Raw genomic sequence first — 27,699 nt, 5'->3', positions numbered from 1 at the left:
CGCCTCTGTTTCCCCGCCTCTGATTCCCTGCCTCTGATTCCCAACCTCTGATTCCACACCTCTGATTCCCCATATCTGATTCCCCGCCTCTATTTCCCCATATCTGATTCCCCGCCTCTGATTCCCCAACTCTGATTCCCCACCTCTGATTCCCCAGCTCTGATTCCCCGCCTCTGATTCCCGGCGTCCGATTCCCTGCCTCTGATTCCCCGCCTCTGATTCCCCATCTCTGATTCTCCATATCTGATTCCCCGACTCTGAATCCCCATCTCTGATTCCCGGACTCTGATTCCCCTCCTCTGATTCCCGGCCTCTTATTCCCAGCATCTGATTCCCGGCCTCTGATTCACGGCCTCTGATTCCCCGCTTCTGATTCTGATTCCCTGCCTCTGATTCCCCATCTCTGATTCCGCACATCTGATTCCCCACCTCTGATTCCCCAGCTCTGATTCCCCGCCTCTGATTCCCCGCATCTGATACCCTGCATCTGATTCCAAGCCTCTGATTCCCTGCCTCTGATTCCCAACCTCTGATTCCCCACCTCTGATTCCCCATATCTGATTCCCCGCCTCTGTTTCCCCGCCTCGGATTCCCCGCCTCTGTTTCCCCATATCTGATTCCCGGCCTCTGATTCCCCGCCTCTGATTCCCCATATCTGATTCCCTGCCTCTGATTCCCCAACTCTGATTCCCCGCCTCTGATTCCCCAGCTCTGAATCCCCGCCTCTGATTCCCCGCGTCTGATTCCCTGCCTCTGATTCCCCGCCTTGATTCCCCATCTCTGATTCACAACCTCTGATTCCCCACCTCTGATTCCCTATATTTGATTCCCCGCCTCTGTTTCCCCGCCTCTGATTCCCCGCCTCTGATTCCCCATATCTGATTCCCCGCCTCTGATTGCCCACCTCTGATTCCCAGCCTCTGATTCGCCAGCTCTGATTCCCCGCCTCTGATTCCCCGCATCTGATTCCCTGCCTCTGATTCCCCGCCTCTGATTCCCCATCTCTGATTCACCGCCTTTGATTCGCCACCTCTGATTCCCCATATCTGATTCCCCACCTCTGTTTCCCCGCCTCTGATTCCCCGCCTCTGATTCTCCATATCTCATTCCCCGCCTCTGAATCCCCATCTCTGATTCCCGGACTCTGATTCCCCTCCTCTGATTCCCGGCCTCTTATTCCCAGCATCTGATTCCCGGCCTCTGATTCCCGGCCTCTGATTCCCCGCTTCTGATTCCCTGCCTCTGATTCCCCATCTCTGATTCCGCACATCTGATTCCCTGCCTCTGATTCCCCTCCTCTGATTCCCCATATCTGATTCCCCGCCTCTGTTTCCCTATATCTAATTCCCCACCTCTGATGCCCCAACTCTGATTCCCCGCCTCTGATTCCCCAGCTCTGATTCCCCGCCTCTGATTCCCTGCATCCGATTCCCAATATCTGATTCCCCGCCTCTGTTTCCCCGCCTCTGATTCCCCGCCTCTGATTCCCCAGCTCTGATTCCCGCCTCTGATTCCCCGTGTTCTATTCCCTGCCTCTGATTCCCCGCCTGTGATTCCCCATCACTGATTCACCACCTCTGATTCCCTACCTCTGATTCCCCATATCTAATTCCCCGCCTCTGTTTGCCCGCCTCTGATTCCCCGCCTCTGTTTCCCCATATCTGATTCCCCGCCTCTGAATCCCCAACTCTGATTCCCTGCCTCAGATTCCCCAGCTCTGATTCCCCGCCTTTGATTCCCCCCGTCTGATTCCCAGCCTCTGAATCCCCGTGTCTGATTTCCTGCCTCTGATTCCCCGCCTCTGATTCCCCATCTCTGATTCACCGCCTCTGATTCCCCACCTCTGATTCCCCATCTCTGATTCCGCACATCCAATTCCCTGCCTCTGATTCCCCAACTCTGATTCTCCACCTCTGATTCCCCAGCTCTGATTCCCCGCCTCAGATTCCCCGCGTCTGATTCCCTGCCTCTGATTCCCCGCCTCTGATTCCCTGCCTCTGATTCCCCATATCTGATTCCCCGCCTCTGATTCCCCAACTCTGATTCCCCGCTTCTGATTCCCCAGCTCTGAATCCCCGCCTCTGATTCCCCGCGTCTGATTCCCTGCCTCTTATTCCCCGCCTCTGATTCCCCATCTGTGATTCACAACCTCTGATGCCCCACCTCTGATTCCCCATATCTGATTCCCCGCCTCTGTTTCCCCGCCTCTGATTCCCCGCCTCTGATTCCCCATATCTGATTCCCCGCCTCTGATTCCCCAACTCTGATTCCCCGCTTCTGATTCCCCAGCTCTGAATCCCCGCCTCTGATTCCCCGCGTCTGATTCCCTGCCTCTGATTACCCGCCTCTGATTCCCCAACTCTGATTCCCCACCTCTGATTCCCCAGCTCTGATTCCCCGCCTCAGAATCCCCACGTCTGATTCCCTGCCTCTGATTCCCCGCCTCTGATTCCCTGCCTCTGATTCCCCATATCTGATTCCCCGCCTCTGTTTCCCCAGCTCTGATTCCCTGCCTCTGATTCCCTGCCCTGATTCCCCATCTCTGTTTCACCGCCTTTGATTCGCCACCTCAGATTCCCCATATCTGATTCCCCACCTCTGTTTCCCCGCCTCTGATTCCCTGCCTCTGATTCCCAACCTCTGATTCCACACCTCTGATTCCCCATATCTGATTCCCCGCCTCTATTTCCCCATATCTGATTCCCCGCCTCTGATTCCCCAACTCTGATTCCCCACCTCTGATTCCCCAGCTCTGATTCCCCGCCTCTGATTCCCGGCGTCCGATTCCCTGCCTCTGATTCCCCGCCTCTGATTCCCCATCTCTGATTCTCCATATCTGATTCCCCGACTCTGAATCCCCATCTCTGATTCCCGGACTCTGATTCCCCTCCTCTGATTCCCGGCCTCTTATTCCCAGCATCTGATTCCCGGCCTCTGATTCCCGGCCTCTGATTCCCCGCTTCTGATTCTGATTCCCTGCATCTGATTCCCCATCTCTGATTCCGCACATCTGATTCCCCACCTCTGATTCCCCAGCTCTGATTCCCCGCCTCTGATTCCCCGCATCCGATACCCTGCATCTGATTCCAAGCCTCTGATTCCCTGCCTCTGATTCCCAACCTCTGATTCCCCACCTCTGATTCCCCATATCTGATTCCCCGCCTCTGTTTCCCCGCCTCGGATTCCGCGCCTCTGTTTCCCCATATCTGATTCCCGGCCTCTGATTCCCCGCCTCTGATTCCCCATATCTGATTCCCTGCCTCTGATTCCCCAACTCTGATTCCCCGCCTCTGATCCCCCAGCTCTGAATCCCCGCCTCTGATTCCCCGCGTCTGATTCCCTGCCTCTGATTCCCCGCCTTGATTCCCCATCTCTGATTCACAACCTCTGATTCCCCACCTCTGATTCCCTATATTTGATTCCCCGCCTCTGTTTCCCCGCCTCTGATTCCCCGCCTCTGATTCCCCATATCTGATTCCCCGCCTCTGATTGCCCACCTCTGATTCCCAGCCTCTGATTCGCCAGCTCTGATTCCCCGCCTCTGATTCCCCGCATCTGATTCCCTGCCTCTGATTCCCCGCCTCTGATTCCCCATCTCTGATTCATCGCCTTTGATTCGCCACCTCTGATTCCCCATATCTGATTCCCCACCTCTGTTTCCCCGCCTCTGATTCCCCGCCTCTGATTCTCCATATCTCATTCCCCGCCTCTGAATCCCCATCTCTGATTCCCGGACTCTGATTCCCCTCCTCTGATTCCCGGCCTCTTATTCCCAGCATCTGATTCCCGGCCTCTGATTCCCGGCCTCTGATTCCCCGCTTCTGATTCCCTGCCTCCGATTCCCCATCTCTGATTCCGCACATCTGATTCCCTGCCTCTGATTCCCCTCCTCTGATTCCCCATATCTGATTCCCCGCCTCTGTTTCCCTATATCTAATTCCCCACCTCTGATGCCCCAACTCTGATTCCCCGCCTCTGATTCCCCAGCTCTGATTCCCCGCCTCTGATTCCCTGCATCCGATTCCCAATATCTGATTCCCCGCCTCTGTTTCCCCGCCTCTGATTCCCCGCCTCTGATTCCCCAGCTCTGATTCCCGCCTCTGATTCCCCGTGTTCTATTCCCTGCCTCTGATTCCCCGCCTGTGATTCCCCATCACTGATTCACCACCTCTGATTCCCTACCTCTGATTCCCCATATCTAATTCCCCGCCTCTGTTTGCCCGCCTCTGATTCCCCGCCTCTGTTTCCCCATATCTGATTCCCCGCCTCTGAATCCCCAACTCTGATTCCCTGCCTCAGATTCCCCAGCTCTGATTCCCCGCCTTTGATTCCCCCCGTCTGATTCCCAGCCTCTGAATCCCCGTGTCTGATTTCCTGCCTCTGATTCCCCGCCTCTGATTCCCCATCTCTGATTCACCGCCTCTGATTCCCCACCTCTGATTCCCCATCTCTGATTCCGCACATCCAATTCCCTGCCTCTGATTCCCCAACTCTGATTCTCCACCTCTGATTCCCCAGCTCTGATTCCCCGCCTCAGATTCCCCGCGTCTGATTCCCTGCCTCTGATTCCCCGCCTCTGATTCCCTGCCTCTGATTCCCCATATCTGATTCCCCGCCTCTGATTCCCCAACTCTGATTCCCCGCTTCTGATTCCCCAGCTCTGAATCCCCGCCTCTGATTCCCCGCGTCTGATTCCCTGCCTCTTATTCCCCGCCTCTGATTCCCCATCTGTGATTCACAACCTCTGATGCCCCACCTCTGATTCCCCATATCTGATTCCCCGCCTCTGATTCCCCATATCTGATTCCCCGCCTCTGATTCCCCAACTCTGATTCCCCGCTTCTGATTCCCCAGCTCTGAATCCCCGCCTCTGATTCCCCGCGTCTGATTCCCTGCCTCTGATTCCCCGCCTCTGATTCCCCAACTCTGATTCCCCACCTCTGATTCCCCAGCTCTGATTCCCCGCCTCAGATTCACCACGTCTGATTCCCTGCCTCTGATTCCCCGCCTCTGATTCCCTGCCTCTGATTCCCCATATCTGATTCCCCGCCTCTGTTTCCCCAGCTCTGATTCCCTGCCTCTGATTCCCTGCCCTGATTCCCCATCTCTGTTTCACCGCCTTTGATTCGCCACCTCAGATTCCCCATATCTGATTCCCCACCTCTGTTTCCCCGCCTCTGATTCCCTGCCTCTGATTCCCAACCTCTGATTCCACACCTCTGATTCCCCATATCTGATTCCCCGCCTCTATTTCCCCATATCTGATTCCCCGCCTCTGATTCCCCAACTCTGATTCCCCACCTCTGATTCCCCAGCTCTGATTCCCCGCCTCTGATTCCCGGCGTCCGATTCCCTGCCTCTGATTCCCCGCCTCTGATTCCCCATCTCTGATTCTCCATATCTGATTCCCCGACTCTGAATCCCCATCTCTGATTCCCGGACTCTGATTCCCCTCCTCTGATTCCCAGCCTCTTATTCCCAGCATCTGATTCCCGGCCTCTGATTCCCGGCCTCTGATTCCCCGCTTCTGATTCTGATTCCCTGCCTCTGATTCCCCATCTCTGATTCCGCACATCTGATTCCCCACCTCTGATTCCCCAGCTCTGATTCCCCGCCTCTGATTCCCCGCATCTGATACCCTGCATCTGATTCCAAGCCTCTGATTCCCTGCCTCTGATTCCCAACCTCTGATTCCCCACCTCTGATTCCCCATATCTGATTCCCCGCCTCTGTTTCCCCGCCTCGGATTCCCCGCCTCTGTTTCCCCATATCTGATTCCCGGCCTCTGATTCCCCGCCTCTGATTCCCCATATCTGATTCCCTGCCTCTGATTCCCCAACTCTGATTCCCCGCCTCTGATTCCCCAGCTCTGAATCCCCGCCTCTGATTCCCCGCGTCTGATTCCCTGCCTCTGATTCCCCGCCTTGATTCCCCATCTCTGATTCACAACCTCTGATTCCCCACCTCTGATTCCCTATATTTGATTCCCCGCCTCTGTTTCCCCGCCTCTGATTCCCCGCCTCTGATTCCCCATATCTGATTCCCCGCCTCTGATTGCCCACCTCTGATTCCCACCCTCTGATTCGCCAGCTCTGATTCCCCGCCTCTGATTCCCCGCATCTGATTCCCTGCCTCTGATTCCCCGCCTCTGATTCCCCATCTCTGATTCACCGCCTTTGATTCGCCACCTCTGATTCCCCATATCTGATTCCCCACCTCTGTTTCCCCGCCTCTGATTCCCCGCCTCTGATTCTCCATATCTCATTCCCCGCCTCTGAATCCCCATCTCTGATTCCCGGACTCTGATTCCCCTCCTCTGATTCCCGGCCTCTTATTCCCAGCATCTGATTCCCGGCCTCTGATTCCCGGCCTCTGATTCCCCGCTTCTGATTCCCTGCCCCTGATTCCCCATCTCTGATTCCGCACATCTGATTCCCTGCCTCTGATTCCCCTCCTCTGATTCCCCATATCTGATTCCCCGCCTCTGTTTCCCCGCCTCTGATTCCCCGCCTCTGTTTCCCTATATCTAATTCCCCACCTCTGATGCCCCAACTCTGATTCCCCGCCTCTGATTCCCCAGCTCTGATTCCCCGCCTCTGATTCCCTGCATCCGATTCCCCATATCTGATTCCCCGCCTCTGTTTCCCCGCCTCTGATTCCCCACCTCTGTTTCCCCATATCTGATTCCCGCCTCTGATTCCCAACTATGATTCCCCGCCTCTGATTCCCCAGCTCTGATTCCCTGCCTCTGATTCCCCGTGTTCTATTCCCTGCCTCTGATTCCCCGCCTGTGATTCCCCATCACTGATTCACCACCTCTGATTCCCTACCTCTGATTCCCCATATCTAATTCCCCGCCTCTGTTTGCCCGCCTCTGATTCCCCGCCTCTGTTTCCCCATATCTGATTCCCCGCCTCTGAATCCCCAACTCTGATTCCCTGCCTCAGATTCCCCAGCTCTGATTCCCCGCCTTTGATTCCCCCCGTCTGATTCCCAGCCTCTGAATCCCCGTGTCTGATTTCCTGCCTCTGATTCCCCGCCTCTGATTCCCCATCTCTGATTCACCGCCTCTGATTCCCCACCTCTGATTCCCCATCTCTGATTCCGCACATCCAATTCCCTGCCTCTGATTCCCCAACTCTGATTCTCCACCTCTGATTCCCCAGCTCTGATTCCCCGCCTCAGATTCCCCGCGTCTGATTCCCTGCCTCTGATTCCCCGCCTCTGATTCCCTGCCTCTGATTCCCCATATCTGATTCCCCGCCTCTGATTCCCCAACTCTGATTCCCCGCTTCTGATTCCCCAGCTCTGAATCCCCGCCTCTGATTCCCCGCGTCTGATTCCCTGCCTCTGATTCCCCGCCTCTGATTCCCCATCTGTGATTCACAACCTCTGATGCCCCACCTCTGATTCCCCATATCTGATTCCCCGCCTCTGTTTCCCCGCCTCTGATTCCCCGCCTCTGATTCCCCATATCTGATTCCCCGCCTCTGATTCCCCAACTCTGATTCCCCGCTTCTGATTCCCCAGCTCTGAATCCCCGCCTCTGATTCCCCGCGTCTGATTCCCTGCCTCTGATTCCCCGCCTCTGATTCCCCAACTCTGATTCCCCACCTCTGATTCCCCAGCTCTGATTCCCCGCCTCAGATTCCCCGCGTCTGATTCCCTGCCTCTGATTCCCCGCCTCTGATTCCCTGCCTCTGTTTCCCCATATCTGATTCCCCGCCTCTGATTCCCCAACTCTGATTCCCCGCTTCTGATTCCCCAGCTCTGATTCCCCGCCTCAGATTCCCCGCGTCTGATTCCCTGCCTCTGATTCCCCGCCTCTGATTCCCCATCTGTGATTCACAACCTCTGATGCCCCACCTCTGATTCCCCATATCTGATTCCCCGCCTCTGTTTCCCCGCCTCTGATTCCCCGCCTCTGATTCCCCATATCTGATTCCCCGCCTCTGATTGCCCACCTCTGATTCACCGCGTCTGATACCCTGCCTCTGATTCCCCGCCTCTGATTCCCCATCTCTGATTCACCACCTCTGATTCCCGGCCTCTGATTCCCCATCTCTGATTCCGCACATCCGATTCCCTGCCTATGATTCCCCACCTCTGATTCCCCGCCTCTGATTCCCCATATCTGATTCCCTGCCTCTGTTTCCCCGCCTCTGATTCCCTACCTCTGTTTCCCCATATCTGATTCCGCGCCTCTGATTCCCCAACTCTAATACCCCGCCTCTGATTCCCCAACTCTGATTCCCCGCCTCTGATTCCCCGCATCTGATTCCCTGCCTCTGATTCCCCGCCTCTGATTCCAGTCCTCTGATTCCCATCATCTGATTCCGGCCTCTGATTCCCGGCCTCTGATTCCCTGCTTCTGATTCTGATTCCCTGCCTCTGATTCCCCATCTCTGATTCCGCACATCTGATTCCCTGCCTCTGATTCCCCACCTCTGATTCCCCATATCTGATTCCCCGCCTCTGTTTCCCCGCCTCTGATTCCCCGCCTCTGTTTCCCAATATCTAAGTCCCCACCTCTGATTCCCCAAATCTGATTCCCCACCTCTGATTCCCCAGCTCTGATTCCCCGCCTCTGATTCCCCGCATCTGATTCCCTGCATCTGATTCCAAGATTCTGATTCCCTGCCTCTGATTCCCAACCTCTGATTCCCCACCTCTGATTCCCCATATCTGATTCCCCGCCTCTGTTTCCCCGCATCGGATTCCCCGCCTCAGTTTCCCCATATCTGATTCCCGGCCTCTGATTCCCCGCCTCTGATTCCCCGCCTCTGATTCCCTGCCTCTGATTCCCCATCTCCGATTCCCTGCCTCTGATTCCCAACCTCTGATTCCCCACCTCTGATTCCCCATATCTGATTCCCCGCCTCTGTTTCCCCGCCTCTGATTCCCCGCCTCCGATTCCCAACTCTGATTCCCCGCCTCTGATTCCCCAGCTCTGATTCCCCGTGTTTGATTCCCTGCCTCTGATTCCCTGCCCTGATTCCCCATCTCTGTTTCACCGCCTTTAATTCGCCACCTCTGATTCCACATATCTGATTCCCCGCCTCTGTTTCCCCGACTCTGATTCCCTTCCTCTGATTCCCAACCTCTGATTCCACACCTCTGATTCCCCATATCTGATTCCCCGCCTCTATTTCCCCATATCTGAATCCCCGCCTCTGATTCCCCAACTCTGATTCCCCGCCTCTGATTCCCCAGCTCTGATTCCCCGACTCTGATTCCCGGCGTCCGATTCCCTGCCTCTGATTCCCCGCCTCAGATTCCCCATCTCTGATTCCCCGCCTCTGATTCCCCGTGTCTGATTCGCTGCCTCTGATTCCCCGCCTCTGATTCCCCGCCTCTGATTCCCTGACACTGAATCCCTGCCCCTGATTCCCCACCTCTGATTCCCCATATCTGATTCCCCGCCTCTGTTTCCCCGCCTCTGATTCCCCGCCTCTGATTCCCCATATCTGATTCCCTGCCTCTGATTCCCCAACTCTGATTCCCCGCCTCTGATTCCCCAGCTCTGAATCCCCGCCTCTGATTCCCCGTGTCTGATTCCCTGCCTCTGATTCCCCGCCTTGATTCCCCACCTCTGATTTCCCATATCTGATTCCCCGCCTCTGTTTCCCCAGCTCTGATTCCCTGCCTCTGATTCCCTGCCCTGATTCCCCATCTCTGTTTCACCGCCTTTGATTCGCCACCTCAGATTCCCCATATCTGATTCCCCGCCTCTGTTTCCCCGCCTCTGATTCCCTGCCTCTGATTCCCAACCTCTGATTCCCCACCTCTGATTCCCCATATCTGATTCCACGCCTCTGTTTCCCCGCCTCGGATTCCCCGCCTCAGTTTCCCCATATCTGATTCCCGGCCTCTGATTCCCCGCCTCTGATTCCCCGCCTCTGATTCCCTGCCTCTGATTCCCCATCTCCGATTCCCTGCCTCTGATTCCCAACCTCTGATTCCCCACCTCTGATTCCCCATATCTGATACCCCGCCTCTGTTTCCCCGCCTCTGATTCCCCGCATCTGATTCCCAACTCTGATTCCCCGCCTCCGATTCCCCAGCTCTGATTCCCCGTGTTTGATTCCCTGCCTCTGATTCCATGCCCTGATTCCCCATCTCTGTTTCACCGCCTTTGATTCGCCACCTCTGATTCCACATATCTGATTCCCCGCCTCTGTTTCCCCGACTCTGATTCCCTTCCTCTGATTCCCAACCTCTGATTCCACACCTCTGATTCCCCATATCTGATTCCCCGCCTCTATTTCCCCATATCTGAATCCCCGCCTCTGATTCCCCAACTCTGATTCCCCGCCTCTGATTCCCCAGCTCTGATTCCCCGACTCTGATTCCCGGCGTCCGATTCCCTGCCTCTGATTCCCCGCCTCTGATTCCCCATCTCTGATTCCCCGCCTCTGATTCCCCGCCTCTGATTCCCTGACACTGAATCCCTGCCCCTGATTCCCCACCTCTGATTCCCCATATCTGATTCCCCGCCTCTGTTTCCCCGCCTCTGATTCCCCGCCTCTGATTCCCCATATCTGATTCCCTGCCTCTGATTCCCCAACTCTGATTCCCCGCCTCTGATTCCCCAGCTCTGAATCCCCGCCTCTGATTCCCCGTGTCTGATTCCCTGCCTCTGATTCCCCGCCTTGATTCCCCATCTCTGATTCACAACCTCTGATTCCCCACCTCTGATTCCCTATATTTGATTCACCGCCTCTGTTTCCCCGCCTCTGATTCCCTGCCTCTGATTCCCAACCTCTGATTCCACACCTCTGATTCCCCATATCTGATTCCCCGCCTCTATTTCCCCATATCTGATTCCCCGCCTCTGATTCCCCAACTCTGATTCCCCACCTCTGATTCCCCAGCTCTGATTCCCCGCCTCTGATTCCCGGCGTCCGATTCCCTGCCTCTGATTCCCCGCCTCTGATTCCCCATCTCTGATTCTCCATATCTGATTCCCCGACTCTGAATCCCCATCTCTGATTCCCGGACTCTGATTCCCCTCCTCTGATTCCCAGCCTCTTATTCCCAGCATCTGATTCCCGGCCTCTGATTCCCGGCCTCTGATTCCCCGCTTCTGATTCTGATTCCCTGCCTCTGATTCCCCATCTCTGATTCCGCACATCTGATTCCCCACCTCTGATTCCCCAGCTCTGATTCCCCGCCTCTGATTCCCCGCATCTGATACCCTGCATCTGATTCCAAGCCTCTGATTCCCTGCCTCTGATTCCCAACCTCTGATTCCCCACCTCTGATTCCCCATATCTGATTCCCCGCCTCTGTTTCCCCGCCTCGGATTCCCCGCCTCTGTTTCCCCATATCTGATTCCCGGCCTCTGATTCCCCGCCTCTGATTCCCCATATCTGATTCCCTGCCTCTGATTCCCCAACTCTGATTCCCCGCCTCTGATTCCCCAGCTCTGAATCCCCGCCTCTGATTCCCCGCGTCTGATTCCCTGCCTCTGATTCCCCGCCTTGATTCCCCATCTCTGATTCACAACCTCTGATTCCCCACCTCTGATTCCCTATATTTGATTCCCCGCCTCTGTTTCCCCGCCTCTGATTCCCCGCCTCTGATTCCCCATATCTGATTCCCCGCCTCTGATTGCCCACCTCTGATTCCCACCCTCTGATTCGCCAGCTCTGATTCCCCGCCTCTGATTCCCCGCATCTGATTCCCTGCCTCTGATTCCCCGCCTCTGATTCCCCATCTCTGATTCACCGCCTTTGATTCGCCACCTCTGATTCCCCATATCTGATTCCCCACCTCTGTTTCCCCGCCTCTGATTCCCCGCCTCTGATTCTCCATATCTCATTCCCCGCCTCTGAATCCCCATCTCTGATTCCCGGACTCTGATTCCCCTCCTCTGATTCCCGGCCTCTTATTCCCAGCATCTGATTCCCGGCCTCTGATTCCCGGCCTCTGATTCCCCGCTTCTGATTCCCTGCCCCTGATTCCCCATCTCTGATTCCGCACATCTGATTCCCTGCCTCTGATTCCCCTCCTCTGATTCCCCATATCTGATTCCCCGCCTCTGTTTCCCCGCCTCTGATTCCCCGCCTCTGTTTCCCTATATCTAATTCCCCACCTCTGATGCCCCAACTCTGATTCCCCGCCTCTGATTCCCCAGCTCTGATTCCCCGCCTCTGATTCCCTGCATCCGATTCCCCATATCTGATTCCCCGCCTCTGTTTCCCCGCCTCTGATTCCCCACCTCTGTTTCCCCATATCTGATTCCCGCCTCTGATTCCCAACTATGATTCCCCGCCTCTGATTCCCCAGCTCTGATTCCCTGCCTCTGATTCCCCGTGTTCTATTCCCTGCCTCTGATTCCCCGCCTGTGATTCCCCATCACTGATTCACCACCTCTGATTCCCTACCTCTGATTCCCCATATCTAATTCCCCGCCTCTGTTTGCCCGCCTCTGATTCCCCGCCTCTGTTTCCCCATATCTGATTCCCCGCCTCTGAATCCCCAACTCTGATTCCCTGCCTCAGATTCCCCAGCTCTGATTCCCCGCCTTTGATTCCCCCCGTCTGATTCCCAGCCTCTGAATCCCCGTGTCTGATTTCCTGCCTCTGATTCCCCGCCTCTGATTCCCCATCTCTGATTCACCGCCTCTGATTCCCCACCTCTGATTCCCCATCTCTGATTCCGCACATCCAATTCCCTGCCTCTGATTCCCCAACTCTGATTCTCCACCTCTGATTCCCCAGCTCTGATTCCCCGCCTCAGATTCCCCGCGTCTGATTCCCTGCCTCTGATTCCCCGCCTCTGATTCCCTGCCTCTGATTCCCCATATCTGATTCCCCGCCTCTGATTCCCCAACTCTGATTCCCCGCTTCTGATTCCCCAGCTCTGAATCCCCGCCTCTGATTCCCCGCGTCTGATTCCCTGCCTCTGATTCCCCGCCTCTGATTCCCCATCTGTGATTCACAACCTCTGATGCCCCACCTCTGATTCCCCATATCTGATTCCCCGCCTCTGTTTCCCCGCCTCTGATTCCCCGCCTCTGATTCCCCATATCTGATTCCCCGCCTCTGATTCCCCAACTCTGATTCCCCGCTTCTGATTCCCCAGCTCTGAATCCCCGCCTCTGATTCCCCGCGTCTGATTCCCTGCCTCTGATTCCCCGCCTCTGATTCCCCAACTCTGATTCCCCACCTCTGATTCCCCAGCTCTGATTCCCCGCCTCAGATTCCCCGCGTCTGATTCCCTGCCTCTGATTCCCCGCCTCTGATTCCCTGCCTCTGTTTCCCCATATCTGATTCCCCGCCTCTGATTCCCCAACTCTGATTCCCCGCTTCTGATTCCCCAGCTCTGATTCCCCGCCTCAGATTCCCCGCGTCTGATTCCCTGCCTCTGATTCCCCGCCTCTGATTCCCCATCTGTGATTCACAACCTCTGATGCCCCACCTCTGATTCCCCATATCTGATTCCCCGCCTCTGTTTCCCCGCCTCTGATTCCCCGCCTCTGATTCCCCATATCTGATTCCCCGCCTCTGATTGCCCACCTCTGATTCACCGCGTCTGATACCCTGCCTCTGATTCCCCGCCTCTGATTCCCCATCTCTGATTCACCACCTCTGATTCCCGGCCTCTGATTCCCCATCTCTGATTCCGCACATCCGATTCCCTGCCTATGATTCCCCACCTCTGATTCCCCGCCTCTGATTCCCCATATCTGATTCCCTGCCTCTGTTTCCCCGCCTCTGATTCCCTACCTCTGTTTCCCCATATCTGATTCCGCGCCTCTGATTCCCCAACTCTAATACCCCGCCTCTGATTCCCCAACTCTGATTCCCCGCCTCTGATTCCCCGCATCTGATTCCCTGCCTCTGATTCCCCGCCTCTGATTCCAGTCCTCTGATTCCCATCATCTGATTCCGGCCTCTGATTCCCGGCCTCTGATTCCCTGCTTCTGATTCTGATTCCCTGCCTCTGATTCCCCATCTCTGATTCCGCACATCTGATTCCCTGCCTCTGATTCCCCACCTCTGATTCCCCATATCTGATTCCCCGCCTCTGTTTCCCCGCCTCTGATTCCCCGCCTCTGTTTCCCAATATCTAAGTCCCCACCTCTGATTCCCCAAATCTGATTCCCCACCTCTGATTCCCCAGCTCTGATTCCCCGCCTCTGATTCCCCGCATCTGATTCCCTGCATCTGATTCCAAGATTCTGATTCCCTGCCTCTGATTCCCAACCTCTGATTCCCCACCTCTGATTCCCCATATCTGATTCCCCGCCTCTGTTTCCCCGCATCGGATTCCCCGCCTCAGTTTCCCCATATCTGATTCCCGGCCTCTGATTCCCCGCCTCTGATTCCCCGCCTCTGATTCCCTGCCTCTGATTCCCCATCTCCGATTCCCTGCCTCTGATTCCCAACCTCTGATTCCCCACCTCTGATTCCCCATATCTGATTCCCCGCCTCTGTTTCCCCGCCTCTGATTCCCCGCCTCCGATTCCCAACTCTGATTCCCCGCCTCTGATTCCCCAGCTCTGATTCCCCGTGTTTGATTCCCTGCCTCTGATTCCCTGCCCTGATTCCCCATCTCTGTTTCACCGCCTTTAATTCGCCACCTCTGATTCCACATATCTGATTCCCCGCCTCTGTTTCCCCGACTCTGATTCCCTTCCTCTGATTCCCAACCTCTGATTCCACACCTCTGATTCCCCATATCTGATTCCCCGCCTCTATTTCCCCATATCTGAATCCCCGCCTCTGATTCCCCAACTCTGATTCCCCGCCTCTGATTCCCCAGCTCTGATTCCCCGACTCTGATTCCCGGCGTCCGATTCCCTGCCTCTGATTCCCCGCCTCAGATTCCCCATCTCTGATTCCCCGCCTCTGATTCCCCGTGTCTGATTCGCTGCCTCTGATTCCCCGCCTCTGATTCCCCGCCTCTGATTCCCTGACACTGAATCCCTGCCCCTGATTCCCCACCTCTGATTCCCCATATCTGATTCCCCGCCTCTGTTTCCCCGCCTCTGATTCCCCGCCTCTGATTCCCCATATCTGATTCCCTGCCTCTGATTCCCCAACTCTGATTCCCCGCCTCTGATTCCCCAGCTCTGAATCCCCGCCTCTGATTCCCCGTGTCTGATTCCCTGCCTCTGATTCCCCGCCTTGATTCCCCACCTCTGATTTCCCATATCTGATTCCCCGCCTCTGTTTCCCCAGCTCTGATTCCCTGCCTCTGATTCCCTGCCCTGATTCCCCATCTCTGTTTCACCGCCTTTGATTCGCCACCTCAGATTCCCCATATCTGATTCCCCGCCTCTGTTTCCCCGCCTCTGATTCCCTGCCTCTGATTCCCAACCTCTGATTCCCCACCTCTGATTCCCCATATCTGATTCCACGCCTCTGTTTCCCCGCCTCGGATTCCCCGCCTCAGTTTCCCCATATCTGATTCCCGGCCTCTGATTCCCCGCCTCTGATTCCCCGCCTCTGATTCCCTGCCTCTGATTCCCCATCTCCGATTCCCTGCCTCTGATTCCCAACCTCTGATTCCCCACCTCTGATTCCCCATATCTGATACCCCGCCTCTGTTTCCCCGCCTCTGATTCCCCGCATCTGATTCCCAACTCTGATTCCCCGCCTCCGATTCCCCAGCTCTGATTCCCCGTGTTTGATTCCCTGCCTCTGATTCCATGCCCTGATTCCCCATCTCTGTTTCACCGCCTTTGATTCGCCACCTCTGATTCCACATATCTGATTCCCCGCCTCTGTTTCCCCGACTCTGATTCCCTTCCTCTGATTCCCAACCTCTGATTCCACACCTCTGATTCCCCATATCTGATTCCCCGCCTCTATTTCCCCATATCTGAATCCCCGCCTCTGATTCCCCAACTCTGATTCCCCGCCTCTGATTCCCCAGCTCTGATTCCCCGACTCTGATTCCCGGCGTCCGATTCCCTGCCTCTGATTCCCCGCCTCTGATTCCCCATCTCTGATTCCCCGCCTCTGATTCCCCGCCTCTGATTCCCTGACACTGAATCCCTGCCCCTGATTCCCCACCTCTGATTCCCCATATCTGATTCCCCGCCTCTGTTTCCCCGCCTCTGATTCCCCGCCTCTGATTCCCCATATCTGATTCCCTGCCTCTGATTCCCCAACTCTGATTCCCCGCCTCTGATTCCCCAGCTCTGAATCCCCGCCTCTGATTCCCCGTGTCTGATTCCCTGCCTCTGATTCCCCGCCTTGATTCCCCATCTCTGATTCACAACCTCTGATTCCCCACCTCTGATTCCCTATATTTGATTCACCGCCTCTGTTTCCCCGCCTCTGATTCCCCGCCTCTGATTCCCCATATCTGATTCCCCGCCTCTGATTCTCCATATCTCATTCCCCGCCTCTGAATCCCCATCTCTGATTCCCGGCCTCTGTTTCCCCATATCTGATTCCCCTCCTCTGATTCCCCAACTCTGATTCCCCGCCTCTGATTCCCCAGCTCTGATTCCCCGCCTTTTATTCCCGGCCTCTGATTCCCTGCCACTGATTCCCCGCCCCTGATTCCCCACCTCTGATTCCCCATATCTGATTCCCCGCCTCTGTTTCCCCAGCTCTGATTCCCCACCTCTGATTCCCCAGCTCTGATTCCCTGCCACTGATTCCCCGCCCCTGATTCCCCACCTCTGATTTCCCATATCTGATTCCCCGCCTCTGTTTCCCCAGCTCTGATTCCCTGCCTCTGATTCCCTGCCCTGATTCCCCATCTCTGTTTCACCGCCTTTGATTCGCCACCTCAGATTCCCCATATCTGATTCCCCGCCTCTGTTTCCCCGCCTCTGATTCCCTGCTTCTGATTCCCAACCTCTGATTCCACACCTCTGATTCCCCATATCTGATTCCCCGCCTCTATTTCCCCATATCTGATTCCCCGCCTCTGATTCCCCAACTCTGATTCCCCACCTCTGATTCCCCAGCTCTGATTCCCCGCCTCTGATTCCCGGCGTCCGATTCCCTGCCTCTGATTCCCCGCCTCTGATTCCCCATCTCTGATTCTCCATATCTGATTCCCCGCCTCTGAATCCCCATCTCTGATTCCCGGACTCTGATTCCCCTCCTCTGATTCCCGGCCTCTTATTCCCAGCATCTGATTCCCGGCCTCTGATTCCCGGCCTCTGATTCCCCGCTTCTGATTCTGATTCCCTGCCTCTGATTCCCCATCTCTGATTCCGCACATCTGATTCCCCACCTCTGATTCCCCAGCTCTGATTCCCCTCCTCTGATTCCCCGCATCTGATACCCTGCATCTGATTCCAAGCCTCTGATTCCCTGCCTCTGATTCCCAACCTCTGATTCCCCACCTCTGATTCCCCATATCTGATTCCCCGCCTCTGTTTCCCCGCCTCGGATTCCCCGCCTCTGTTTCCCCATATCTGATTCCCGGCCTCTGATTCCCCGCCTCTGATTCCCCATATCTGATTCCCTGCCTCTGATTCCCCAACTCTGATTCCCCGCCTCTGATTCCCCAGCTCTGAATCCCCGCCTCTGATTCCCCGCGTCTGATTCCCTGCCTCTGAATCCCCGCCTTGATTCCCCATCTCTGATTCACAACCTCTGATTCCCCACCTCTGATTCCCTATATTTGATTCCCCGCCTCTGTTTCCCCGCCTCTGATTCCCCGCCTCTGATTCCCCATATCTGATTCCCCGCCTCTGATTGCCCACCTCTGATTCCCAGCCTCTGATTCGCCAGCTCTGATTCCCCGCCTCTGATTCCCCGCATCTGATTCCCTGCCTCTGATTCCCCGCCTCTGATTCCCCATCTCTGATTCACCGCCTTTGATTCGCCACCTCTGATTCCCCATATCTGATTCCCCACCTCTGTTTCCCCGCCTCTGATTCCCCGCCTCTGATTCTCCATATCTCATTCCCCGCCTCTGAATCCCCATCTCTGATTCCCGGACTCTGATTCCCCTCCTCTGATTCCCGTCCTCTTATTCCCAGCATCTGATTCCCTGCCTCTGATTCCCCATCTCTGATTCCGCACATCTGATTCCCTGCCTCTGATTCCCCTCCTCTGATTCCCCATATCTGATTCCCCGCCTCTGTTTCCCTATATCTAATTCCCCACCTCTGATGCCCCAACTCTGATTCCCCGCCTCTGATTCCCCATCTCTGATTCCCCGCCTCTGATTCCCTGCATCCGATTCCCAATATCTGATTCCCCGCCTCTGTTTCCCCGCCTCTGATTCCCCGCCTCTGATTCCCCAGCTCTGATTCCCGCCTCTGATTCCCCGTGTTCTATTCCCTGCCTCTGATTCCCCGCCTGTGATTCCCCATCACTGATTCACCACCTCTGATTCCCTACCTCTGATTCCCCATATCTAATTCCCCGCCTCTGTTTGCCCGCCTCTGATTCCCCGCCTCTGTTTCCCCATATCTGATTCCCCGCCTCTGAATCCCCAACTCTGATTCCCTGCCTCAGATTCCCCAGCTCTGATTCCCCGCCTTTGATTCCCCCCGTCTGATTCCCAGCCTCTGAATCCCCGTGTCTGATTTCCTGCCTCTGATTCCCCGCCTCTGATTCCCCATCTCTGATTCACCGCCTCTGATTCCCCACCTCTGATTCCCCATCTCTGATTCCGCACATCCAATTCCCTGCCTCTGATTCCCCAACTCTGATTCTCCACCTCTGATTCCCCAGCTCTGATTCCCCGCCTCAGATTCCCCGCGTCTGATTCCCTGCCTCTGATTCCCCGCCTCTGATTCCCTGCCTCTGATTCCCCATATCTGATTCCCCGCCTCTGATTCCCCAACTCTGATTCCCCGCTTCTGATTCCCCAGCTCTGAATCCCCGCCTCTGATTCCCCGCGTCTGATTCCCTGCCTCTTATTCCCCGCCTCTGATTCCCCATCTGTGATTCACAACCTCTGATGCCCCACCTCTGATTCCCCATATCTGATTCCCCGCCTCTGTTTCCCCGCCTCTGATTCCCCGCCTTTGATTCCCCATATCTGATTCCCCGCCTCTGATTCCCCAACTCTGATTCCCCGCTTCTGATTCCCCAGCTCTGAATCCCCGCCTCTGATTCCCCGCGTCTGATTCCCTGCCTCTGATTCCCCGCCTCTGATTCCCCAACTCTGATTCCCCACCTCTGATTCCCCAGCTCTGATTCCCCGCCTCAGATTCCCCACGTCTGATTCCCTGCCTCTGATTCCCCGCCTCTGATTCCCTGCCTCTGATTCCCCATATCTGATTCCCCGCCTCTGTTTCCCCAGCTCTGATTCCCTGCCTCTGATTCCCTGCCCTGATTCCCCATCTCTGTTTCACCGCCTTTGATTCGCCACCTCAGATTCCCCATATCTGATTCCCCACCTCTGTTTCCCCGCCTCTGATTCCCTGCCTCTGATTCCCAACCTCTGATTCCACACCTCTGATTCCCCATATCTGATTCCCCGCCTCTATTTCCCCATATCTGATTCCCCGCCTCTGATTCCCCAACTCTGATTCCCCACCTCTGATTCCCCAGCTCTGATTCCCCGCCTCTGATTCCCGGCGTCCGATTCCCTGCCTCTGATTCCCCGCCTCTGATTCCCCATCTCTGATTCTCCATATCTGATTCCCCGACTCTGAATCCCCATCTCTGATTCCCGGACTCTGATTCCCCTCCTCTGATTCCCGGCCTCTTATTCCCAGCATCTGATTCCTGGCCTCTGATTCCCGGCCTCTGATTCCCCGCTTCTGATTCTGATTCCCTGCCTCTGATTCCCCATCTCTGATTCCGCACATCTGATTCCCCACCTCTGATTCCCCAGCTCTGATTCCCCGCCTCTGATTCCCCGCATCTGATACCCTGCATCTGATTCCAAGCCTCTGATTCCCTGCCTCTGATTCCCAACCTCTGATTCCCCACCTCTGATTCCCCATATCTGATTCCCCGCCTCTGTTTCCCCGCCTCGGATTCCTCGCCTCTGTTTCCCCATATCTGATTCCCGGCCTCTGATTCCCCGCCTCTGATTCCCCATATCTGATTCCCTGCCTCTGATTCCCCAACTCTGATTCCCCGCCTCTGATTCCCCAGCTCTGAATCCCCGCCACTGATTCCCCGCGTCTGATTCCCTGCCTCTGATTCCCCGCCTTGATTCCCCATCTCTGATTCTCAACCTCTGATTCCCCACCTCTGATTCCCTATATTTGATTCCCCGCCTCTGTTTCCCCGCCTCTGATTCCCCGCCTCTGATTCCCCATATCTGATTCCCCGCCTCTGATTGCCCACCTCTGATTCCCAGCCTCTGATTCGCCAGCTCTGATTCCCCGCCTCTGATTCCCCGCATCTGATTCCCTGCCTCTGATTCCCCGCCTCTGATTCCCCATCTCTGATTCACCGCCTTTGATTCGCCACCTCTGATTCCCCATATCTGAATCCCCACCTCTGTTTCCCCGCCTCTGATTCCCCGCCTCTGATTCTCCATATCTCATTCCCCGCCTCTGAATCCCCATCTCTGATTCCCGGACTCTGATTCCCCTCCTCTGATTCCCGGCCTCTTATTCCCAGCATCTGATTCCCGGCCTCTGATTCCCGGCCTCTGATTCCCCGCTTCTGATTCCCTGCCTCTGATTCCCCATCTCTGATTCCGCACATCTGATTCCCTGCCTCTGATTCCCCTCCTCTGATTCCCCATATCTGATTCCCCGCCTCTGTTTCCCCGCCTCTGATTCCCCGCCTCTGTTTCCCTATATCTAATTCCCCACCTCTGATGCCCCAACTCTGATTCCCCGCCTCTGATTCCCCAGCTCTGATTCCCCGCCTCTGATTCCCTGCATCCGATTCCCCATATCTGATTCCCCGCCTCTGTTTCCCCGCCTCTGATTCCCCACCTCTGTTTCCCCATATCTGATTCCCGCCTCTGATTCCCAACTATGATTCCCCGCCTCTGATTCCCCAGCTCTGATTCCCTGCCTCTGATTCCCCGTGTTCTATTCCCTGCCTCTGATTCCCCGCCTGTGATTCCCCATCACTGATTCACCACCTCTGATTCCCTACCTCTGATTCCCCATATCTAATTCCCCGCCTCTGTTTGCCCGCCTCTGATTCCCCGCCTCTGTTTCCCCATATCTGATTCCCCGCCTCTGAATCCCCAACTCTGATTCCCTGCCTCAGATTCCCCAGCTCTGATTCCCCGCCTTTGATTCCCCCCGTCTGATTCCCAGCCTCTGAATCCCCGTGTCTGATTTCCTGCCTCTGATTCCCCGCCTCTGATTCCCCATCTCTGATTCACCGCCTCTGATTCCCCACCTCTGATTCCCCATCTCTGATTCCGCACATCCAATTCCCTGCCTCTGATTCCCCAACTCTGATTCTCCACCTCTGATTCCCCAGCTCTGATTCCCCGCCTCAGATTCCCCGCGTCTGATTCCCTGCCTCTGATTCCCCGCCTCTGATTCCCTGCCTCTGATTCCCCATATCTGATTCCCCGCCTCTGATTCCCCAACTCTGATTCCCCGCTTCTGATTCCCCAGCTCTGAATCCCCGCCTCTGATTCCCCGCGTCTGATTCCCTGCCTCTGATTCCCCGCCTCTGATTCCCCATCTGTGATTCACAACCTCTGATGCCCCACCTCTGATTCCCCATATCTGATTCCCCGCCTCTGTTTCCCCGCCTCTGATTCCCCGCCTCTGATTCCCCATATCTGATTCCCCGCCTCTGATTCCCCAACTCTGATTCCCCGCTTCTGATTCCCCAGCTCTGAATCCCCGCCTCTGATTCCCCGCGTCTGATTCCCTGCCTCTGATTCCCCGCCTCTGATTTCCCAACTCTGATTCCCCACCTCTGATTCCCCAGCTCTGATTCCCCGCCTCAGATTCCCCGCGTCTGATTCCCTGCCTCTGATTCCCCGCCTCTGATTCCCTGCCTCTGATTCCCCATATCTGATTCCCCGCCTCTGATTCCCCAACTCTGATTCCCCGCTTCTGATTCCCCAGCTCTGATTCCCCGCCTCAGATTCCCCGCGTCTGATTCCCTGCCTCTGATTCCCCGCCTCTGATTCCCCATCTGTGATTCACAACCTCTGATGCCCCACCTCTGATTCCCCATATCTGATTCCCCGCCTCTGTTTCCCCGCCTCTGATTCCCCGCCTCTGATTCCCCATATCTGATTCCCCGCCTCTGATTGCCCACCTCTGATTCCCCGCGTCTGATACCCTGCCTCTGATTCCCCGCCTCTGATTCCCCATCTCTGATTCCCCAACTCTGATTCCCCGCCTCTGATTCCCCAGCTCTGAATCCCCGCCTCTGATTCCCCGCGTCTGATTCCCTGCCTCTGATTCCCCGCCTTGATTCCCCATCTCTGATTCTCAACCTCTGATTCCCCACCTCTGATTCCCTATATTTGATTCCCCGCCTCTGTTTCCCCGCCTCTGATTCCCCGCCTCTGATTCCCCATATCTGATTCCCCGCCTCTGATTGCCCACCTCTGATTCCCAGCCTCTGATTCGCCAGCTCTGATTCCCCGCCTCTGATTCCCCGCATCTGATTCCCTGCCTCTGATTCCCCGCCTCTGATTCCCCATCTCTGATTCACCGCCTTTGATTCGCCACCTCTGATTCCCCATATCTGAATCCCCACCTCTGTTTCCCCGCCTCTGATTCCCCGCCTCTGATTCTCCATATCTCATTCCCCGCCTCTGAATCCCCATCTCTGATTCCCGGACTCTGATTCCCCTCCTCTGATTCCCGGCCTCTTATTCCCAGCATCTGATTCCCGGCCTCTGATTCCCGGCCTCTGATTCCCCGCTTCTGATTCCCTGCCTCTGATTCCCCATCTCTGATTCCGCACATCTGATTCCCTGCCTCTGATTCCCCTCCTCTGATTCCCCATATCTGATTCCCCGCCTCTGTTTCCCCGCCTCTGATTCCCCGCCTCTGTTTCCCTATATCTAATTCCCCACCTCTGATGCCCCAACTCTGATTCCCCGCCTCTGATTCCCCAGCTCTGATTCCCCGCCTCTGATTCCCTGCATCCGATTCCCCATATCTGATTCCCCGCCTCTGTTTCCCCGCCTCTGATTCCCCACCTCTGTTTCCCCATATCTGATTCCCGCCTCTGATTCCCAACTATGATTCCCCGCCTCTGATTCCCCAGCTCTGATTCCCTGCCTCTGATTCCCCGTGTTCTATTCCCTGCCTCTGATTCCCCGCCTGTGATTCCCCATCACTGATTCACCACCTCTGATTCCCTACCTCTGATTCCCCATATCTAATTCCCCGCCTCTGTTTGCCCGCCTCTGATTCCCCGCCTCTGTTTCCCCATATCTGATTCCCCGCCTCTGAATCCCCAACTCTGATTCCCTGCCTCAGATTCCCCAGCTCTGATTCCCCGCCTTTGATTCCCCCCGTCTGATTCCCAGCCTCTGAATCCCCGTGTCTGATTTCCTGCCTCTGATTCCCCGCCTCTGATTCCCCATCTCTGATTCACCGCCTCTGATTCCCCACCTCTGATTCCCCATCTCTGATTCCGCACATCCAATTCCCTGCCTCTGATTCCCCAACTCTTATTCTCCACCTCTGATTCCCCAGCTCTGATTCCCCGCCTCAGATTCCCCGCGTCTGATTCCCTGCCTCTGATTCCCCGCCTCTGATTCCCTGCCTCTGATTCCCCATATCTGATTCCCCGCCTCTGATTCCCCAACTCTGATTCCCCGCTTCTGATTCCCCAGCTCTGAATCCCCGCCTCTGATTCCCCGCGTCTGATTCCCTGCCTCTGATTCCCCGCCTCTGATTCCCCATCTGTGATTCACAACCTCTGATGCCCCACCTCTGATTCCCCATATCTGATTCCCCGCCTCTGTTTCCCCGCCTCTGATTCCCCGCCTCTGATTCCCCATATCTGATTCCCCGCCTCTGATTCCCCAACTCTGATTCCCCGCTTCTGATTCCCCAGCTCTGAATCCCCGCCTCTGATTCCCCGCGTCTGATTCCCTGCCTCTGATTCCCCGCCTCTGATTCCCCAACTCTGATTCCCCACCTCTGATTCCCCAGCTCTGATTCCCCGCCTCAGATTCCCCGCGTCTGATTCCCTGCCTCTGATTCCCCGCCTCTGATTCCCTGCCTCTGATTCCCCATATCTGATTCCCCGCCTCTGATTCCCCAACTCTGATTCCCCGCTTCTGATTCCCCAGCTCTGATTCCCCGCCTCAGATTCCCCGCGTCTGATTCCCTGCCTCTGATTCCCCGCCTCTGATTCCCCATCTGTGATTCACAACCTCTGATGCCCCACCTCTGATTCCCCATATCTGATTCCCCGCCTCTGTTTCCCCGCCTCTGATTCCCCGCCTCTGATTCCCCATATCTGATTCCCCGCCTCTGATTGCCCACCTCTGATTCCCCGCGTCTGATACCCTGCCTCTGATTCCCCGCCTCTGATTCCCCATCTCTGATTCACCACCTCTGATTCCCGGCCTCTGATTCCCCATCTCTGATTCCGCACATCCGATTCCCTGCCTATGATTCCCCACCTCTGATTCCCCGCCTCTGATTCCCCATATCTGATTCCCTGCCTCTGTTTCCCCGCCTCTGATTCCCTACCTCTGTTTCCCCATATCTGATTCCGCGCCTCTGATTCCCCAACTCTAATACCCCGCCTCTGATTCCCCAACTCTGATTCCCCGCCTCTGATTCCCCGCATCTGATTCCCTGCCTCTGATTCCCCGCCTCTGATTCCAGGCCTCTGATTCCCATCATCTGATTCCGGCCTCTGATTCCCGGCCTCTGATTCCCTGCTTCTGATTCTGATTCCCTGCCTCTGATTCCCCATCTCTGATTCCGCACATCTGATTCCCTGCCTCTGATTCCCCACCTCTGATTCCCCATATCTGATTCCCCGCCTCTGTTTCCCCGCCTCTGATTCCCCGCCTCTGTTTCCCAATATCTAAGTCCCCACCTCTGATTCCCCAAATCTGATTCCCCACCTCTGATTCCCCAGCTCTGATTCCCCGCCTCTGATTCCCCGCATCTGATTCCCTGCATCTGATTCCAAGATTCTGATTCCCTGCCTCTGATTCCCAACCTCTGATTCCCCACCTCTGATTCCCCATATCTGATTCCCCGCCTCTGTTTCCCCGCCTCGGATTCCCCGCCTCAGTTTCCCCATATCTGATTCCCGGCCTCTGATTCCCCGCCTCTGATTCCCCGCCTCTGATTCCCTGCCTCTGATTCCCCATCTCCGATTCCCTGCCTCTGATTCCCAACCTCTGATTCCCCACCTCTGATTCCCCATATCTGATTCCCCGCCTCTGTTTCCCCGCCTCTGATTCCCCGCCTCCGATTCCCAACTCTGATTCCCCGCCTCTGATTCCCCAGCTCTGATTCCCCGTGTTTGATTCCCTGCCTCTGATTCCCTGCCCTGATTCCCCATCTCTGTTTCACCGCCTTTGATTCGCCACCTCTGATTCCACATATCTGATTCCCCGCCTCTGTTTCCCCGACTCTGATTCCCTTCCTCTGATTCCCAACCTCTGATTCCACACCTCTGATTCCCCATATCTGATTCCCCGCCTCTATTTCCCCATATCTGAATCCCCGCCTCTGATTCCCCAACTCTGATTCCCCGCCTCTGATTCCCCAGCTCTGATTCCCCGACTCTGATTCCCGGCGTCCGATTCCCTGCCTCTGATTCCCCGCCTCTGATTCCCTTTCTCTGATTCCCCGCCTCTGATTCCCCGTGTCTGATTCCCTGCCTCTGATTCCCCGCCTCTGATTCCCCGCCTCTGATTCCCTGACACTGAATCCCTGCCCCTGATTCCCCACCTCTGATTCCCCATATCTGATTCCCCGCCTCTGTTTCCCCGCCTCTGATTCCCCGCCTCTGATTCCCCATATCTGATTCCCTGCCTCTGATTCCCCAACTCTGATTCCCCGCCTCTGATTCCCCAGCTCTGAATCCCCGCCTCTGATTCCCCGTGTCTGATTCCCTGCCTCTGATTCCCCGCCTTGATTCCCCACCTCTGATTTCCCATATCTGATTCCCCGCCTCTGTTTCCCCAGCTCTGATTCCCTGCCTCTGATTCCCTGCCCTGATTCCCCATCTCTGTTTCACCGCCTTTGATTCGCCACCTCAGATTCCCCATATCTGATTCCCCGCCTCTGTTTCCCCGCCTCTGATTCCCTGCCTCTGATTCCCAACCTCTGATTCCACACATCTGATTCCCCATATCTGATTCCCCGCCTCTATTTCCCTATATCTGATTCCCCGCCTCTGATTCCCCAACTCTGATTCCCCACCTCTGATTCCCCAGCTCTGATTATTCCCCGCCTCTTATTCCCCGCCTCTGATTCCAGGCCTCTGATTCCCATCATCTGATTCCGGCCTCTGATTCCCGGCCTCTGATTCCCTGCTTCTGATTCTGATTCCCTGCCTCTGATTCCCCATCTCTGATTCCGCACATCTGATTCCCTGCCTCTGATTCCCCACCTCTGATTCCCCATATCTGATTCCCCGCCTCTGTTTCCCCGCCTCTGATTCCCCGCCTCTGTTTCCCAATATCTAAGTCCCCACCTCTGATTCCCCAGATCTGATTCCCCACCTCTGATTCCCCAGCTCTGATTCCCCGCCTAGATTCCCCGCATCTGATTCCCTGCATCTGATTCCAAGATTCTGATTCCCTGCCTCTGATTCCCAACATCTGATTCCCCACCTCTGATTCCCCATATCTGATTCCCCGCCTCTGTTTCCCCGCCTCGGATTCCCCGCCTCAGTTTCCCCATATCTGATTCCCGGCCTCTGATTCCCCGCCTCTGATTCCCCGCCTCTGATTCCCTGCCTCTGATTCCCCATCTCCGATTCCCTGCCTCTGATTCCCAACCTCTGATTCCCCACCTCTGATTCCCCATATCTGATTCCCCGCCTCTGTTTCCCCGCCTCTGATTCCCCGCATCTGATTCCCAACTCTGATTCCCCGCCTCTGATTCCCCAGCTCTGATTCCCCGTGTTTGATTCCCTGCCTCTGATTCCCTGCCCTGATTCCCCATCTCTGTTTCACCGCCTTTGATTCGCCACCTCTGATTCCACATATCTGATTCCCCGCCTCTGTTTCCCCGACTCTGATTCCCTTCCTCTGATTCCCAACCTCTGATTCCACACCTCTGATTCCCCATATCTGATTCCCCGCCTCTATTTCCCCATATCTGAATCCCCGCCTCTGATTCCCCGCCTCTGTTTCCCCATATCTGATTCCCCGCCTCTGAATCCCCAACTCTGATTCCCTGCCTCAGATTCCCCAGCTCTGATTCCCCGCCTTTGATTCCCCCCGTCTGATTCCCAGCCTCTGAATCCCCGTGTCTGATTTCCTGCCTCTGATTCCCCGCCTCTGATTCCCCATCTCTGATTCACCGCCTCTGATTCCCCACCTCTGATTCCCCATCTCTGATTCCGCACATCCAATTCCCTGCCTCTGATTCCCCAACTCTGATTCTCCACCTCTGATTCCCCAGCTCTGATTCCCCGCCTCAGATTCCCCGCGTCTGATTCCCTGCCTCTGATTCCCCGCCTCTGATTCCCTGCCTCTGATTCCCCATATCTGATTCCCCGCCTCTGATTCCCCAACTCTGATTCCCCGCTTCTGATTCCCCAGCTCTGAATCCCCGCCTCTGATTCCCCGCGTCTGATTCCCTGCCTCTGATTCCCCGCCTCTGATTCCCCATCTGTGATTCACAACCTCTGATGCCCCACCTCTGATTCCCCATAT

The sequence above is a fragment of the Narcine bancroftii genome, chromosome 8 (assembly GCF_036971445.1).
Source record: "Narcine bancroftii isolate sNarBan1 chromosome 8, sNarBan1.hap1, whole genome shotgun sequence".
Taxonomy (NCBI): Eukaryota; Metazoa; Chordata; class Chondrichthyes; order Torpediniformes; family Narcinidae; genus Narcine; species Narcine bancroftii.
Note: the sequence above shows the minus strand (reverse complement) of the source record.